We start from the raw sequence: 20,014 nt of genomic DNA on the forward strand, positions 1-20,014 counted from the left end.
TCCCTTTTAAACACCCATGCAAAGATTTTCTTTTGACCTTTATTTTAGCAATCAAATACTGAGTTACTCTAAATTTACAGCCCCACACAATGCCACTACCCCTTTTAATGACAAAAAGATTTAAATTGAGCCCAAATACTGACATCGAAGCGCAGCACGGCGGCGCAGTGGTTAGCGTGTGTGTGGCACAGTTCTGAGGTCGTAGGAACCTCCTGCAGGGGTTCAAATCCCGGTCTTACTGTGCGGAGTTTGGAGAAAAAAAAATGTTTTAATTTTGACCCCTTTTGTGCAAGTTATTGCAAAATAATTGGTCTTTTTTTTTTGCTGTTTGTTTTTTGTGGCTTTTTACTTGGTCACGGCACAAAAAGGACACTAACCAATCACTAACACAAGGAAACCGCAAAGAAATTGCACACAAACAACCTCTCAATGCAATATTAAATTATACAATTATGTGGGAACCTCCTGCGTGGGTTCAAATCCAGCTCCAGACTTCCTGTGTGGAGTTTGTATGTTCTCCCCGTGCTTGCGTGGGTTTCCTCCGGGCACTCCGATTTCCTCCCACATTCCAAAGACATGCATTTCAGGTGAATTGGCCGGTCCAAATTGTCCCTAGGTGTGACTGAGCGAGTGAGTTGTCTGTCCCCGTGTGCCCTGCGATTGGCTGGCAACCAGTTCAGGGTGTCCCCTGTCCACTGCCCGATGATTGCTGGGATGGGCTCCAGCACCCCCGCGACCCTACTGAGGATAAGCGGTGCTGATGAGATGAGATGAGACTGACATCGAAGATCAATACATGACCAAAAACTGCTATACACATTTCATACATACTCGCATTGGTAGCTGATCTAAAATAGTCTATTGGACACTGTGTAGCGCAACATCCATCACCCCCATGCACACAAGCGTTCACGAGTTGCGCACACACGCGCATAATACAGCTGTTGTGCTTGTAATCTTCAGAGGTTTGAGTTGTGGGAAACACAGTAAAATGGCATCAGTCACAAACACATAAGTTCTTAATGATTGACAGTGTCTGACCCCCCAGGCCCCCCTTCTCATGCCCAAACCTGAGCCTATCCGGGTTTCTGCATCTGGTGACGTGATAAATCTTCAGGGGTAGAAGAAAAGGGATAATACCTGATTGGACATAGTGGTTGAGGCCCAGCTTTCAAGATCAATAGGAATGAGCCACAAAGCCAGGGCGTGTTGGAGTCTATACGCTGCTTAAAGCCAACTTACACAAACAGATAGTGAGCTGTTGCTGTCAGATAAAACCTCTTAGGTCTACTTTATGGCTGAAGTAACGCTTATTGCTTATCTTTCATAAAGCAATGTGTTCAAGCATAAGTGCAGACATTCTCAATTTTTCATTTAGTTACCGTATTTTCCACAAAAGAAGGCCACAAGATTATTAGGCACACACCCCTAAAAATATTTTGTCATACATTGTTCATGCATACGGCGTTACGACTATGAGGGGCATGAAATTCAGACTACAGTAAGAGCTAGGAGACTACTTACAGTGAAAGTTAGATCTTAAACCCGATCCCAACCCAAAATTCGGGTCAGGTCGGACCTGAAACGTCTATCATTAGTTCAGGCTTCGGGCGCCTCCTTTTTTCTTACTTTTAAGTCCACCGCTGCTCTCTTGTTGCTTTTTTTAAATCCACGCAGGAGAATAAACTCCAGCCTTTACATCAACTTGCCATGTTAGTTCAATCAGTGCTGTACATACTCGCAACAGCGCGCAAGCTTTTAGTGCAGCAGGGCACACGATTGAGAAGCAGAGAAAGTCACCTAAACCATACTTACTAGATGTGATCTTGTCCCTGAATGACAACCTAAATAACGTAAATAATATCCTGCTTTTGAAATTTACATTTTAATTGTTTGAAGCTTTAATTATTTACTTTATTTCACTGAAATAGAGAGCAGAAAACAAGGCTCGATCTTACCTCTACCAGAGCCCGACCCTATATCATTAAGCATGGCCGGGCTTGGCAAGGTACTTGCCAGCGGGCACGGTACCGTGTGAGAGGGGGACTGAATCCATCGCGCGGATGCTCGACCCCACAACACAAAGAAAAAAAAAATGACAAAGAAAACCATGACGGGTGCCGACCCGGCCCTCTCAAAATAAATGTGAAAATTGAAGTTTTCCTTGAGCTCAGCCCCGCAAATCAAGTTAATCAGTCGGGGTCGGGCAGGTTAAAGCTTTAATACCAGCACCTCCGGGTCAAGCTGGATTTTCTTAGGCCCGGTCTTACCTCTAACTTATGGTATATATTAATGCAATCAGTCAATAAGTCTCACAATTGATCAGTCGATAAGTGTCGCTTACCACTATTGCAAAACATTGCATATGGTGATAATTAACCCAGAGTACAGACTGTGAAAGCACTGCAACATTGCCACTACAACACCAGTGCCAAGGTTGACATACGAAAAGGCATTAGAGCTTACCCCATTATCGCACTGATTTGCATAGAGCATTCTGATAGGTTAAACAGCCTCTCCACTTCTTCGCGTGTGCGTCATTAACCTCTTTGTTCAATCGGTATATGTGTATAAAAGAGCTTGTCAAGTCAATTCAAATGTATTTGCATAACCCTTAATCACAAGATGTCTCAAAGGACTGCACAGGTTACAATTACACCATCCCCTGATCTTAAAGTAACATGCAGGCAAGGAAAAAACTCAAAACCTCAGCACAAGGAAAATAAGAAACCTTGAGAAGGGGCCTCACAAGGAGGTAATCCCCCTTCCAGGATGACCAGGGTGCAATAGATTTAGCATAGGGTAACAGTACAGTACACAAAACATAGTGAACAATAATAATAATAGTAATATTTTGTTGAAAGGCTTTTTGGTTGCTACATTGTCTTACATCTGTTAGTAAAGAAGTGGAGAGACTGTTTAACCTAGGGGTCGGGATCCATTATAGACATAATAGCAAAATATTTTGATTATTTTTAAGAGAGCCATACCATTTATTTTAAGACAAAATTCAGCAAAACCGCCAAACCCCCTCCCCAGACAAATGCTATTTTTCAGCGCATTTTTTTCACTGTGTGACATTGGATGATTTGATAAAATTAATGAAATGATAATAATAAAAATGCCAAAGCCTGTATCCCATATCAATAAATATACCCCTTTAAACCCGTCTCCCTCCTACAGTTACTGAAGATCAATGAGGCTCATTTTGACCTTCATTTTTTTCATAAATAATGGTTTCAAAACAAAGTGGCACCAGAGTTCTTTAGTTAAAATGTCACAAAAAAGGTTTATGGATGTATTTCCACTCAGAGCAGTGAGCGCGTGTGAGAGAAGGGAATGGGCTGTTTCTGCACAGCTCCGTTCACCCCTACAGCTCGCTAAATCAAATTGTTTTGTGTGCTTGGCTAGCATTTCTGGGTATTTACAGTTTGTTCTGTGAGTTATTATCTCGAAGCTTCCTCAGCAATGTACAGCCAAAATAGGGTCTGTTGGTGTGACACCTTGACTGAAAACTGTTGGTAAGACTGTGCCCTTTATATACTGGACCGAACATTTTGCTTTGGCTATGTATGCACCAAACTCGGCTCTGAGCTTCTCATATTTGGAGCGTTAATAAAGAAATTTGCAGTAGAGATTTGCAGAAGGTTTTATTTTATCTCCGAGCCATAGGTCCCTGACCTATGGTTTCACCCATAAGAATGCACGATGCAAATAAGTGTTCATGGCACTGTAAGTAAAATTAGTGTTCTAATGAGATGAGCTCTACTGCCTTGTCATATGTCATCTGTATCATTGGTGATCTAGAGGAAAATTGTCAGCGCTCTAACCACCACCACCCTGGTCTGATTCCCATTATATACAATGTTTTCCAATTAAGGTCATTGATATGTAGCGATTTGATCAATCATTGCATGATAATTGCTTAAATACTGTAATATACAGTAAAACTTGTTTTTTTTACGCGTACTTATGTTTACTGAATGCATTTCCAATCTTATCCACCGTATTCTGCAGTATTTAAGGTAAGGTACCAAACACATTTCTGGCCAAATTATGTTTTTTTGGTGCGCCTTTTGGTCTGGAAAATATGGTAATAAAATGCAATACCGTCCGTGATAATATTTATTGTTACTTTTGTTGAAATGGCACATTCACATCCAAAGACTTTGCTTTTAGACCCATTTGCTGCAAAAGGACCAGTCAAAGAGCTTTTAGAGAAAATTGCTGCATTTCAGTCATTTTCCGAGTCGAAAACCATTCATGGCAATTACGAGGAATGAAAGGGCAATGTACAAAACTCAAAGCTGACTTGTAATTGAGTTGGGGGAAATATATTTGGTATAGTACTGACAAAACAGCCCAAATCCATGAATTTGAAATGAAAAGCCAATTGACTTGGAAAAATATGCCGAGGCGCAACTTGAGTTTTCGGGGTGAAGCGGGTGGACGGAGCTAGTTGAATGGGGCTTTCTTTTTTTAAATGAAGGGGTCCTATTCATTCCAAATCTTGATGATATTATTGCATGAGGAGAGCATTATATGCTGGGCGTAGTATGAATGAGTTTCTAATTTAGAAAAGAGGCAGTGAACAAGAATGATTGCAGAGTGTGATTGAGGGGGTAAAAAAACCCATCATAAATCGACTAAAAGTCATTGGTTAGAATGGAGCAGAAGCGTGTGAATTAGAAAAAGACACCCTATGCAAACCTAAAAATAATTCAGATGCCTATACCCAAATTTTATTACGTGAGCAAAGATAAGATGCTCACAAGGGTGGCTAAAGAAGGAAACAGTCGGAAAAGTCAAAGGCATGAATCATGATACTTAGGCATCACGTGCTGGGCTTACATGCTAAAAGCCAGGACAAGCTACCTCCGTAAAATCAGTTAGGTATCCGTAGTAGTAAGATTGCGGCCAAACATGTCAGTTTCTACAGGTTGTGCAATATAAATCAAACTTTTAAAACCAATGGGTCTTTAAAAAAGTTTGTGTTTTAATCAATAGTGGTGGGTGTACCCCTGAACCACTAGAGTCTTAGGGGCACTGTTTCCTGTGGTGTACTCTACGAAATGAATGCATTTTTACAACACTACTGTTCGCTATAAAATACACATGGGGTTTTGATCCTTAAACAGTTGCAGTTTCAGTACAATTTTGCTGTATCAAATGATCCTGACAATTATTTGTAAACTATGCAAACCGCCCAAACAACAACAAACCATCCAACTCAAAATCCCAGCTGAGAGCAAAATATAGTGTTACAGGTGCTGTGGAAGGAGTGGACCCAGATACTAGTTAGGGTGGTCCTTATTTTTCGACTTTTAAAATGTCATGCTCTGACCCCTTGAATATGTTCCAATATATACAAAACGTAATTAGGCAAAGTTTCATCAAAATCAAAGGATATTTAGAGGTCGCTCAAGGCCTCTGAAATTTTGGTATGAAAAATAAGGATTTTTCGCACATTATATCAGACCTAGTGTACAAAGTTACTTGTAACTTTTCTTGTGTTACAATTATAAGCAATGGACTGAAATTGGATGTTCTAAAACGCCGTACACATAGGGTTAAGATTTCCGTTTTTTCTCGAAAATTGCCAAAATTTTACCATTTTGGGAAATTTCAAAGTCGTTGAGCTACCTCTAAATATCATCCAAATTGATCAAAATTGCACACAGTGTGTTTTTATCGATATAAGAAAATATGCGGGGGGTCAGAGCCCAATATTTCAAAAAAAAAAATTTCGACCCCCATTAAGGACCACCCTAATACTAGTGTGTCTGAAAGTCAAGTTCAGTTTCAAAAGGCCAGTTTATCATTTAATATTTCTGTACAGTAGCCAAGTAGGCCAACCATCCAATGTGTGTGGGGTAAAAAAAAGACTTCAGAACAAGAATAAATTTGCTTCCTGGTCTGGTGAACCATGCAACCAAGTGAACATTGCTAAGTATTTTTTTTCACATTAAAAAAATAACATGGACATGGGGAAGGTTGATGAGGTCATTTCAATTTGCTGGTCATTAGTCACATGTTATAACACTGTCAATCATCTAGAACAGTGATTAGGAAACTTTTTGACCCAAAGAGCCATGAAACCATCTAACATATAGTTAACCTAAATCTTAACGGCTGCTAATCTGACTTTTTGCACTACTGGCAGTTCTTTATAGCTTGCCACTCCTTGCACATTTGCTCTCGGCACTATTGTACTTACAGCGTTATTGTTACAGTGATAATGTTACTGTTTACCTGACTTGTTAACCTGAATGCCCATTTTGCACATCTGGTTAGCTACTCCTCTTGCACTATCGGCACTATGGTATGGTAAAATACTATACGTAGCCATAATACAATACAACTTTTACTTATATCTGTACATTCGAGGAAACTGTGCGGGTCACATGTATCGACGTTTCGTTCTGTATACACGTGTACTAGAATGACAATAAAGTAGATCTGAATCTGAATCTGAAAGCAAAATATTTAGATTTGTATTTTTGAGAGTTCCATACCATATACCGTAAATTCCGGACTATAGAGCGCACCTGATTATAAGCCGCACCCACCACATTTTGGGAGGAAATCCAATTTTGTACATACACAAGCCGCACCTGTATATTAGCTGCATGCGCCCACATTGAGATAATGGAACACAAACACAAAATTAACCCATAACCGACACAGTTTAAAAATTACAGCCGGCAAAATGAACGGAAAATGATACTGGTACTTAAAGTTTGATGCAGACCTGCAGAGTCCGGGTCCCGTTGAAAGTAATCCAAGGAAAAAAGTGTATATTTCCAAAGGTAAGGGTGGGAAAAATATATATCCACTATTGTCGGCCGCGTCCACAAACACGTCTCACCTTTACTCCACTTCCCGTCAGCCCGCGTTTGCCCCGCCCCTTCTTTCTCATATGCTCGTGCAAAACATATCAGAATAAATTTCTAAAATAAATACATTACAAAAATATACAGTTGCAAATACATATTATAAATGGTTACACATATTTACAAAGAAAGACGGTACACCGAGAGAGTTTTCAAAGCTTTAATAATAATATTCTAACTTTCATCCCAAACCGTGCCTGTGAAGGGTAGCAAAACGCTACTAGAAACACGCTCGCGACTCAGTCAATAGGTCTGTTAAAAAAAACATATCGTACATGTAGAAACCAGGGTAAACTGTCCTCATCTTCCTCCTGATAACTGACGTCATCAAAATCGTCTTCCTTCAGTATAGGAAAGAGACTTTGTCATACAGACGTCATCCCACGCTCCCTTATTCAAAAACACGCCAGAAACACGCTTGCAAAGTAAAATTTACGTGTAGTAGCCGTTTCCTTCTTAATCAGACTGATCGATTGCATTTAGCTTGAAAGTTGCGTCATGTGCCTTTCTTTTTGCAATTTGCATGATGAGGATATATCTACGCTAATTTAATTTGTGCACAAGCTAAGAAGTTGCAGTCTTCCTCGGCGGCCGTTAGAAAAATTACATAAATTGGCCGCATCACTGAATAAGCCGCAGGGTTGAAAGTTTGGGGAAAAAGTAGCGGCTTAATAGTCCGTAATTTACGGTAATTTGAGACAAAATTCAAAGAATCCGCCAAACCCATTCTCCAGACTAGAGCTAATACTGTAGAGCAATTTCTTTGACTGTGTGAGATTTGATCAAATGTATGTAATGTTGGCTTCCGGGGTCATCAAGTTGGCTGCAGTTTTTGTGTTGCCCCATCCTCACGACTACTAGATCAATTTAGATTCCTGCTTTACGAGAATTCAGGACTGAGATTTTTCCTTCTTGAACAGCTTGAAAAGTTTCTGGTAAGTATCACAGACGATTGTTGTAAGGTAAATGCCGCGAACACATGTTTGTCGTCGCACCGCTTCCTCCCCTCACCCCAGGCTGCTACGATGCTGCTCTGTTTTTGACTGCTCACAAGTAAGTATGGGTTCTTGTCAAGAGTGTTCTTACAACCGCAGGCAAGTAGACCTTCTAGAAGGACGTGTCCATGAGCTATAGCAGATTAAAACTAAAATATCAGGCGCAGCGGACACCACTGCTAGCATGGGTTGTAGCAAACCTGCAAGTCCGGTTAGCATTAGCCCTAAGTGGCCAATCGAGACATGCAACAATATCAGCTTTAGTTAGTCTCACTTCACCCTCGTTTATTAGCTCCAGCACTTTAGTTATAGACGACTCAGTCACCCATAACATAAAGCTCAGCACCCCAGCCACAGTTATGTGTATTTCTTGGGCAAGAGGACCTGACATCGAGGCTAGGTTAAGGGAGCTGACATGCAAACCTAGACACCAGGACAGAGCTAGGTACACTGATATAGTCAATTCAGGTCCGCTCCAATGATATTAGGATGAGGCGATATGAGGTAAAAAGGAAAAATATTTCTAGGACTTGTAATCTTGCCAGAAAGATTAGTCGGCATCGAGTAATTGTCTCTCGCCCTTTCGCCTGCGAGAGGCAATGACAAGAGGTTAAGCAGATTAGTCTCACTCAACTGGTGGCTGGCTAGCTTCTGTAGCCAGCACAGATATAAGTTTGTGGATAAATGAACCTCTTTTTAGGCTGACCGGACCTGCTGAGGTGGAACGGCCTCACTCTTTCTAAAAATATAATTACTGTTCAAGCCTTCCATGACAGGGTACACTAATGCACTCCAAGTCACGGGTGATTAGTTAGCCTGTAGCCACAGGTGTGGGGTCTGTAATGCTAGAGCTAACTAGCGCTATGCTAGATTCATGCAATTTACAGTTTTTGTTTTTTAGAGCGTTCCATTTGCCGCACCAAACACTCCGATATATTTTCGCTTATAACATCCTTTTCTATTCTCCAAACCTCTGATTCTCCCTTGGTAAGTAATGAGGAAGAAGAAATAACAATGTTTTTATTGTCATTTGTCCTGTTACTCCACCTTTCTACGAAATTCGGTAAAGGATTCAGCCTGGTCCACAGAGTTGAAGCTTGGTCTTCAGAATATAAAATGACTTGAATACAAAGATTTACTTGTTAATGACTATTAGTGATCATAATCTTACCCCTTTAACATTCCGAAAGCTTGCAAAGAAGCAAATACGTGTCTCCGTCATGTACGGAAAACGGTGTCTGTACGATGTCACCAATCACTCAAATGCATCGTTCCAAATATCATTCGTAAGGTTAAAGTCTTAGGATTTAAGAAATGCCAAACATTTCTTAGTTTCCATTTTATTTTTTGCTGGCAACTGTGTGGACAGCAAAGTAAGAATTTTATTGTGCAGGGAAACGGGGTCTTTACTCTGCATATGACAATAAACACTTTGAATTGAATTTAGTTTAAAAATAGACTCATCACAGAAACATCAAAATCGTTCTAAAACAAGATACCAGGAAAATATAAAGCCGCATAGCTCACCTAAGTTCTCTTGCAGCCATCACGTTCAATAATTATACGTAACTATGGTCTCCTTACAACCGTGAGTGTAGTAAATCCAGGAGAGTAAAATATTTACAAATACAGAATAGTAAAAAATGTTTTCTCTATGCCGTAGTGCAACCCAACTGTGATTCACATTCATCTTTTTCGGCCAATTGCAGGCTTTATTACGCCCCTTTAGCCTATGCGAGCCTGTAAATGATAAAAAGGATCCGCCCTCTTACCTCAAATAACTTTAGCCGATAGTGACTGATTCAAATGATGATTGACACATTGGTTAGGAAATGAAACGCCGGTATATAAATCCCAGCATACACCGCGGACTACTTCGCCTAAGAGGGAAAATCTAGTCGGCGGCTGCTTGCTTTAGTTGCAAGACTTTGAGACTTAATATTGATCCATATATAAGGCACACTGTATTATAGGGAGCATGGTCAGCTTTTGAAAAAAATAAAGGCTTTTAGGTGTGCCTTATAGTGCGGAAAATACGGTACATTTCATCTCAGAGCCTAATGTATTCATAAAGAGTCCAATATGACTTGTAAGCCATGCTGTTCTCGACCCACAAACCTCTGAAACAGATTGGCACAAAAATGATCATTAAAATCCATATAGCAAGAACATACATAATCTGTTCTCATTACTGCCCCTACAGAGAAAACGCTGCAGTCCTTATACAGTGGATGCAACAGTTGTATACAACTATATGTAGTGTAAATGTACAGGCATATGCTTTTGGGAAGCCGCATTAAATACACTTATGGCTACTTGCCTGATCAGATCGCTCACAAACAGAATACATAAATAGTTTTTTTTCCACTACTGTATTCATGTAAACAATTCATTTGGCAGACAGAGAAATGCACTTTTCTTGTAAAATCGAAAATCGCATCGAAATTACACTACGGGTCTGAAGAATCGCAATTCGTTTTTTTTTTCCAAAATCGTGCAGCTCCAGTATGCTCAAAGTGGAAACTTTGTAAAATTCTTTAAAATGTCTGAATAGATGAACACATGTCTTGATATGAATCAAAACAATATTTTAAGGCAAACAGCAAGACGCCAAATTTAGCTTTCCCAGCTCCATTGTGTCCTGTAACCAAAACCGACAACTGTCTGTTAAAACTGATTCGACTTTTATTGTCTGCCAAGAGGGATCCTTGCTCACATCCATGCGGCAGCCGGTGTTAATCTGGTCTGCCGCTTGGACAAACGTGGCAGTGTCATATTTCAAAGCTCGTGGCTTGTGACAGCAATTTGCATCTTCCCATGCAACTCTGCTTGTCAGCTTCTAATGCTTGGTACAACAAGTGCATGTGTGTCTGAGGGTGACGGGAGGTGGTCAGATTTCAACCGGAGGTGGGCGTTGGAGTTGCGGGGTGGGAGGTTTAAGGCGCCATAGCTGGCTGTGTGATTCACACACAGGGAGGCAATAAGCAAACAGTGCGCTGACATGGGGCCTCTTTGCAGCAGACATTTGGGTTGATGTTATTACTTCGCTTGAGATCAGAAGTTCAGTGTTTACATCCTACAGAAGATTCTGTCTTTAAAGTCAAGCAAAACCATTCAAACATGTTTAGTACAGAAGCAAAAAAAATAAATAAAGCCCTTGATTCAACTAATCCAGGGGTGTCTAACATGAAAGCCAAGTAGATTTCTAACTGAAATGTTTTAATTGTTGACTTCACTTCTCATAAATACAACTTAGTAATAACATAGTAACAATATAGTAAGAACATCGTCATTTCAGAAATGTATATCAAAATAGAAGCCCATTGCTACAATCAGTCAAAAAAAGTAGCTCTCAGTTTAAAAAAGGTTGGCGATCCCTGATCTTATCCAATGGTCACTGAACTGTTTGAAGCTAAGAGCTACTTTGGTGCTACCGAAAAAAAAGAGCTTCGATGTGCATTTATAAAATAACAGCTTATGTTTTTACTATGTTGGATGGTTGTATCCCTTAAACCACTAGTCATAGGGGCACCATTTCCAGTGGTGTGTCTTGCGCAAGTACAGCCTGGTGGCACCCATTCTTCCCCAGGCCAACTATGTTGTTATTGTGTTAGAACTTGGGTCGGCAACAGGTGGCTCTCCCTAGTGACTGCCTGGTGTTGTTTCAAAATTATTTTATAATGGAAAATTATATGGTTTCTGTAGGAGGACAGACGCAACAGAAACATTATTAACGTTTTCCAATGAATACAGATATATGGAGTATGTGTATAAAACATGTGTTACCTTCCTTATAAGGCTTATATAAAGCTTTTACTTTTTTCTAAACCATGTGTTAGAATAAAATAGAATTGTTTTTATTGTCATTGATTACAACTTAGTGTACATTGTTCACTTAGAGATTAAACATGGCACTCTGGAATAAACATGTGGGAAAATAACAAACAAAAAGAAAATTACAATAGAACACCACTTACAAGATAGTGCTTAAAGACTGGCCTGAGTAATAAGTGCATCATTAAATAGTGTAATGACATTTAGCAGCAACATTGTGCAAAAAGAAGACTACAATATGAATATTTGTTTATATACCTTATTTTCCGCACTATAAGGCGCACCTAAAAGCATTTATTTTTTTCTAAAGCTGACCTCATAATACAGTGTGCCTATATATGGATTAATATTGAGTTGCAAGGTCTCGCAACTAAGGCAAGCAGCCACTGACTAGATTTTCCCCTGTAGGAAAAGTAAGTCCGCTGTGTATGCTGGGATATATATATATATATATATATATATATATATATATACCGGCGTTTTATTTCCTAACCAATGTGTCAATCATCATTTGAATTGGTCACTATTGTCTAACGTAATTTGGAGGTAAAGGAGGAGGGTCCTTTTTGCATTTACAGGCTTGTGCTAAAATGGCGTAAATCAAAGACTGCAATTGGTCGAAAAAGATGTTCCTGGAGAAAACATTTTTTTTACTAGTCTGTATTTGTAAACATGAATTATGGGGCTAAACAGACAGCTAGCAACAAAGAACGCCCACCAATGCGGGGATGCTACACGGCGGATGTTTTCTTTTATTTGTCGGCATTATTGCGTTTTTTGTTGGATTTACTACACTCACGGATGTAAGAGGACCATGGTTGCGTATTATTATTGAGCGTGATGGCTGCAAGACGACTTTGGTAAGCTACCCCGGCTTTACATTTTCCCAGTATCTTGTTTCAGACTGATCTTGTTGTTTCTGTGAGGAGTCTATTTTTAAATTCAATTCAAAGCGTTTACAGACGCCTCACGACTTACGTACATTCGACTTACAGATTCCGACAGATACGATAATTTTTTTTGGTGTGTCAAAAATTATCCGGACATTGCTGTAAGTTGGATCTTGTATTGTGTGCACCTTTTTCCGAGTAGAGGACAGTACTGTCGCACTTCTTTCTGCAGCTACGGGCGTGTGGCGTTTTTTTAGGTCACCCAGCATCCACCCGGAAGTGAAAAAATCCGCTTCCTCAGCCTATTTCGTATGTAAACATCTCTCCTTCACATGCTCGTAATCCCACCTCTGCCACTAATGTCGAGTGTCGTTTTGTGTGGGTAATGGAGTGCTCCTCATTCTTTAAAAAAAATACTCATAAACACTCACGGTCTCTTTGTTAACACACCGAACTCTCTGCAAAACAAAACTCTCGCGACGTTCGTCGCTCTACTGACATCATTCATGCGCAATTCATTCTACATTCATTCATACATTCATAAATTCATTTGTACATACATTCATTCTACGCCTACACTATCTCCAGCGCGCTTTTTCATTAATATCTTGTGCAACATGGTTGGTGCAAAGTGTAGGGCAGAGGCGAGCAGTTTCTTTTGAAAAGAAAGTGGAATAAGAAAACCTTGAAAGTGGAATAAGAAAACCTTGATGCACCACTTTTTACCACAGAGGAAGACCTCTTAAAGCGCCAGTAAAAAAGTAAGTAAAAGCTCACTTTATTCATCTTTTTAGAGCATATTATTTTATTAAATGTTTATTTTTAGTACATAACAATACAGGTAACTTATACACCTTAAACATACTTATACAAACCATTAACATACAAAATATAGCACTGAAGCGACTTACGAACAAATTAAACTTATAATCGATCGTCCGTAACCGAACTCGTTCGTAGGTCCGGCAGCGTCTGTATTGTCATAAGCACAGTAAACCAAATTTCACTGCACAAATAAATTCTTACTTTGCTGTCCACATAGTTGCCAGCGAAAAAGAAAATAGAAACTAAGAAATGGTTGGCTTTTCTTGTATACCAAGAGTTTAACCTTCCTAATGATATGTGAAATGACGCATTTGAGTGATTGGTGACATTGTATACATTATATATACACACACACATTTTATTTTCTTAAGAATTGTAGAGGAATTGATCATGTATTAAAATGAATGAATGAGCAACTGGCCTTCATTGTCATTTTACAGAGTACAACAAAATTGGAGGGCTTCTTCTTTAAGTGTAAGAAAGACATAAGTCAAAAGATAAAAAAAATCTAAAATGATGAGTGCCAAAAACAATATGTTAATGATACAAAATATGTGTAAATTCTTGAGGAGCTGTGCAAGTAGCAGCATTCATGGTGGTAGTAGTATATAAATTGCACAAATACATAATGCACATGAACGTTGTTCAGGGTGATAATGGCTTTTGGGAAGAAACCGTTTCTGATCATTATCATCCATGATTTCTTATTTCAATTAAAAATCAAATAGAAAATCACAATCACCCATCACTGGTGATGTATTTCTGGGAATGGTCTGCAGCCTACTCGGGTGTTTTTAGGGGGCTTACTTGTGCCTGCTGGCACCATGTTGGTAACCCCTGCTTTCATCGCTACCCTGAGCTGTATGGTCAGCATCTGCAGTGCTTCACCTTACATGCCGGGGGAAGTGGCTAGACATTAATGAGGAGGAAAAGAGAAGAAGCAGTGGATGGGGGTTGGAGGGAATTGACGATCAAATGCTGTTAACTGCGCCTCCAGTCATTCGGTTTGCAAGTAGAACGCTTCCATTACAACGGACAAAGCATGGGAAGTTTGAGCCGTTTAACCGTCGCTGAGATCACAAGTGAGCTCAACTGTCAAAGAGTTAGTGTTGACATTTGCATTATTATGCACGTTTTACAGTGTAGTAGGTTAGGGCGAATTTTACCAGTCTATATAGGGCTGGCGATGAAGGGACTTTCGCTTTGTCACTGAACTTCTCAGGATTCTTTCCCTGACTGACAAAAATAGCATCTTTGAGATATCAAAAAAGCGACCAACCCTCCACAAGTTACAGCTACTGACAAAAAAAATACAATAAAATAATACTGGCTAGGTGTTTCATCTGCCAAAATAAACCCCATTTTCAGTAGGCTCCTGAGATACGACAACCCCCCCTTATGACAATTTCACTTTACAGTGTGTTCAAAAATGTGTTTTTTCAACCCCTCTTTGAAGCATTTCCCCCACTATACAACATAAACAATTTTGTGTCTTAAAAGGTATGAAAAATAAATACATTCGGGGTTTTCGTGCAAATGTAAAGTTAAGTCTCTAAGATACCGGTCTGCTTTTGGCCGACGCCACAAAATGCTGGTCTGCTTTTGGTTTGCATCAAAGAATCATGACAATGCGGATATGCTATTGGATGAACTACCTTCCAACACACCTTGCTTTTTTTTCCATTCAGTTCAAATCTTTTGTGCTATATAAACTTTGAGAGCCAACAATACATTATTGTATTTTTGCACTGTATTTGTTCACTAGGGTTCCAAGGCTTACAGTGATGCATAAGGAGAAGCAAATACATGACAACCATGGAAATGCAGCCTGCAAATGTCAAGAAAACTAAAAGGGCACACCAATTGCTAATGTGAATGGCAATAATCAATTGACAATCAGGCCTGTTTTTAAAAACTAGGAGGCAAAGCAAGGTATAAGGACATGACATTCTAGCAAGTCTAAACTTTAAAATCACTTTCATTTTGAATCCACCGTCACCTGGTACTTTGCTATACCAGCTCAAATCCTCTCACACCAAAGGTTAATGAAATGTCAGTTTCTTTTAGGCCTGGGCAATAAAAACAATAATGATAATTATCATCAAATATATTTTTTTCAGAACAAATAAAAACTTTTGATAAAAGTCGAAAATTTAAAGTGTAATTACTCTCCGACCATCGGAGAACATGGGGTGCTAATGCAATGAAAACGTTCCAGACTAACATTCAATAGATCTAGAAGGTGACGAGGACCAGCAAATCATTTCACAAGAATAGTGGTATAGCGTCTCACACAGAATGAAAGCAAAAGGACTATAAGACTGTCAAAATGAGAGATAAAGAGACGAAAGATAACACTCAGCATACCCACTCAAAGCATAATGAGTCGTAGACAGGAGAAGCCATCCATCTTCAGATGTTTGGAGGTATTTTGGCTACTTATATTTTTATATATTAGTGGGGGGGAAGCCAGAGCGCCAACGTGCACTGCAAACTTTGCCGACATGTACCAACCAAGACGAGCAACACGACAGACTTATCCTACCGTTTAAAACCGTATCGCCCGCTAGAATACGCTGAAGGAAAAATAATTTAGTCCAATCGAGTGACGTTCAACAAGCACCGGGCTACACGAAAAAACGTATCAAGACCGAGCCAGCTAGTAAGGCACTAACTGTGTACCCCTGCAACCAGCTCCCATTCAGAGAAGGTATTCACTTGTTTAACGTTCCTCATATTGGTGAAATTCTGTGTAAGTTTGTCACAATGACTCTTTGTTCTAACATTAAGGTTTGGTTGAATCGGCATCAGATTGGTCACTGAGGGGAAAAAATTAGACATAAAATGTGAAGGGAAAATAAAACGTGATCATTATCGTGATAACAATTTTTGTTATATTGCTCAAGCCTAGTTCATTTACAATTTTATATTGTTTTAAATGTTATTTAAACATGTGCATATAGTAAAGCACTGCTATGGTGACTAATACACGCCACTTAGAAAACCCGAAACAAGAAATGTCCATTTACTGTTACAGGAAACGGACTATTATGTGAAAATTGACGAGCATTTTCAGAATGTGCCTACGCTGCCTTCACTGGAATTAACCTAAAATGAACCCTGAATCCGTTATTCAACACACACACCACAATTACGCGCACACGCTTGCGTTTTATGATAATTGTGAGATCCTTTTTGAGTAAGAGCTCAGGGCTGAAAATATCAGAAGCAGGCATTTGTCACAACCAAATACTGGTAGGTTAAAAAAGGACCAGGTCCCCACATAGTTACAGGTTAATCACAGATTAAAACTAGTTGGTGATTAATAGAATAGATGCTTCGTTCAAATTAAGTAAAACTAGTCAGTATAAAAACAAAATAATGGCTGCAGAGTTTTGAGGCAGTTATTAATCAGTACGAAAAATAAAGATTTGTCTTTCAATTATCTATGTCAGTAATCTATAATAATCGAAAGACAAAACTGGGTCTACAACAAAATCTGTATATTATATACAATTCATCTGTTGATTATTGTGTTGCTTAACTGCATAAACTATTTTTTCAGACCCTATATTCCAACAAAAAAGTATATCAAATTAACATGTTCATACGAATAACCTAAACTTCTTATATGTAATAACTTGTGAAGCCCTTAGAGACTAATTGTGATTAAGGGCTATTCAAATAAAAATGACTTGACTTGACTTCAAAAACATTATTATTCAATGACCGGTACGGTCAAGAAACAGAAATTGTATGTATCCTTCTTTAAAGTAATTGTCTTACTTCAAAAAAATAATCATTTCTAGCAAATCCTAAAAAAAAGCATTTTTGTTTTCCAGATATAAACTTTGCATTTTAAAACTTTTATAATAACTATCGAAATGTTTCCAACACCAACCTGACCAATATCACACGTTTCTTAAAAAAATTGGAACCTGAGTTTACATTCTGACATTGAATTTACATATTTACAGATAATTTGATATTCATATTAATTCTTGCACAATTTTACTCATAATATCATTGCAGTCTTTTTATTGAACTGTTTAATGATGCACTTACATCTTAGGCCAACCAGCACTACTTTGTAAATATTGCCTAGATATCCACACATGCGTCAATATTCTTTAACTTATTATTTTCTTTAAAGTATTTAATTACGTGTTTATCCTGGAGTGTCACATTTAATCTTGTTGTAAACAATGCTCACTACGTTGTAATCAAAAGGTCATTAAGACAAATTATTAAATCTAATATAATGGAACAACAAAAATTAGACATTTTTTCCTATTGAAAGGCTGGACTTCTGAAAGTTTGGAATCCAAAAGGCCCATGCAGTAAACGATTAATCAATTAGTTGATGATTAACTTGATGAAAGTTGTCTTTTAATGAATGAGATGTAACACCTACTACTACTACTACTTTTCTTTTGCAATACGTACACGGTATATGAAGTTGAATTCTTTAAAAATGAGCATATAAACAATGATCATTGTTTGCAGTTTAATTACTGTGTAGAAAGCACAAATTTAACATTTAAGCATTATACAAATTTTTTATTTTATTTTTGCAAAATATAGTCTTGGCGTCTTTGAAAATGTGCATAAAAACACAGATTGTTTGCAATTTAATGTGTGGAAAGTGGCACAAAATCAATAACTGCGTTGTGCAATTTAATCTTAGTTATTTTCGAATCAATGAACTTTGCTTCTTTAAAAAAAAAATAGTCTAAAACACAGACTACAGTTTGCAATGTATTTAATGTTTTGCAGAAAGCACTTACATTACCTAAGTATATCTTGTTTTTCTTAGCAATATATGAACTTGGTTTCTTTAAAATAGGCATAAAAACACCGATTATTGTCTGCAGTGTACTCAAGGATAGGCAGAAGGCACTTAAAGTAAATTAACCTCTGTCTAAGATGATATCAACATCTTACTTTTCTTTTGTAATATATGAACTTGACTCTTAAAAAGAAAGAAGCATGAAAACAACCTGTGTTTGCAATTCATATAATGTGTGGCAGAAGGCCTTAAAACTGGGGTCGGGAACCTTTTTGACTCAAAGAGCCATAAAAGCAAAAAATATTAATTTTATTTTGGGAAAGAGCCACACCATATATTATGAGACAAATTTACTAAATTGCTAAACCCGCGCCCCAGACAAAAGCTTAGTCTTCAGCACATTTATTTTTGATGATTTGATAAAAATTATGAAAAGAGAAACATGCCAGAGCCCCTGTCCCAAATTCAACAAACAGACCACTTTAAACTTGTCTCTTTCTTGCAATTACTCAAGATCGGTTAAACTCCTTTTGACCCTTTTTTTCATACATATTGGTTTCAAAACCAGATGCAAGCATTTATTTTGTAAAAACGTCACAACATTCTGAGAATAGGGAGCCTTATGTGCTTACCTTTGGCGAGAGATGGGAGGGAATGCTTGTACTTTTTGCATAGCTCCACCCATCCCTCCCACTCATCCAATCAAATGACTAAGTTCTCTTCCGGTGTTTTGGCGTATTTACAGTTCTGTGGATTCATCATAAAGTATCTGAACACTGAACACAGATTATATAGTGAACTTTTAAATAAAGGATTCTTTAGCGTTGTACAGCCAAAACGAGTTTTTTTTCCCTTTTTTTGTGTGACACCTTGACTGTAAATTGTAGTGAAAAACGTGCCCTATATATACTGCGAAGTGTATCCTTCGCATTTAGCTTTGGTTTGGCTTTACGTGTACCTGAATAGGATAAACAATCCCGTTTTTAAACAAGATGGAGAAATTTTGCATGCAATCAAATTTGTCTCTGAGCCACAGATACTCATAGAAAGAGCCATATATGGCTCGCGAGCCATAGGTTCCCGACCCCTGCCTTAAAATAACGTCAGTGTGAAATTGATATTTTATTTCTTTTGCAATACAACAACCACATACATGTCAACCTGTACGTTTTTGCCATACAAAGTATGTTTACTATGCATTTTAAGACGTGTACGACGTACGAGAAAATCTGTACGGAAAAACGCAAATTTGTCAATTATGGGTACCATCCGGTATACACCGACTATCAGAAGACGGCAAATCAAAGTCAAACGAGTTCGCCGCGGTAGCCTCTCTCTGTTTCGTTTTTTTTCCATTGCAAACAAGCGAGCGGTTTGATGTAGTGAAAGGAAGTCCGTCTCTTTTTTGGCTCAACTCATTAAAGAAAGCCGGCTCTCAAACGGCTCACTTGCTTTGATGCATTATATTACGAATTATTATGTTGTATAAAGAAGTTATGAAAAAAAGAAAGTATAAAAGGAGAAAATGTAAAAGACAGGTTTGTGGTTATCCCTTTAATCAGTATATCACCAACAATAATTTAATGCAGAAAATGAATTCATAATTTAAATTAAAAAAAGGTTAATTAATTTTTTTCCTCCTACAGTGAACGCCCAAGCTACTTAATTTTTAAAAAAAATTATAATAAATATCATTCATGTCGAGCAACTCAGGATCTCACAACATAATGTTCAATAACAATATATATATGATATAACGAAACACATGTACAATATAATATGTTGAAC

The 20,014-nt window shown here is 38.3% G+C and overlaps 1 protein-coding gene across 1 annotated transcript in view; it reads right to left on the reverse strand.

Moving 5' to 3' along the window:
* The window catches only part of ago3a (argonaute RISC catalytic component 3a), a 52,405-nt gene that overhangs the window by 31,376 nt on the left and 1,015 nt on the right, over positions 1-20,014 (reverse strand). The gene's annotated exons all lie outside the window — the stretch shown is intronic.

This window comes from Urocampus carinirostris, chromosome 2 (assembly GCF_059441175.1).
Source record: "Urocampus carinirostris isolate Australia breed hairy pipefish chromosome 2, RoL_Ucar_1.0, whole genome shotgun sequence".
In the NCBI taxonomy this organism is placed as follows: Eukaryota; Metazoa; Chordata; class Actinopteri; order Syngnathiformes; family Syngnathidae; genus Urocampus; species Urocampus carinirostris.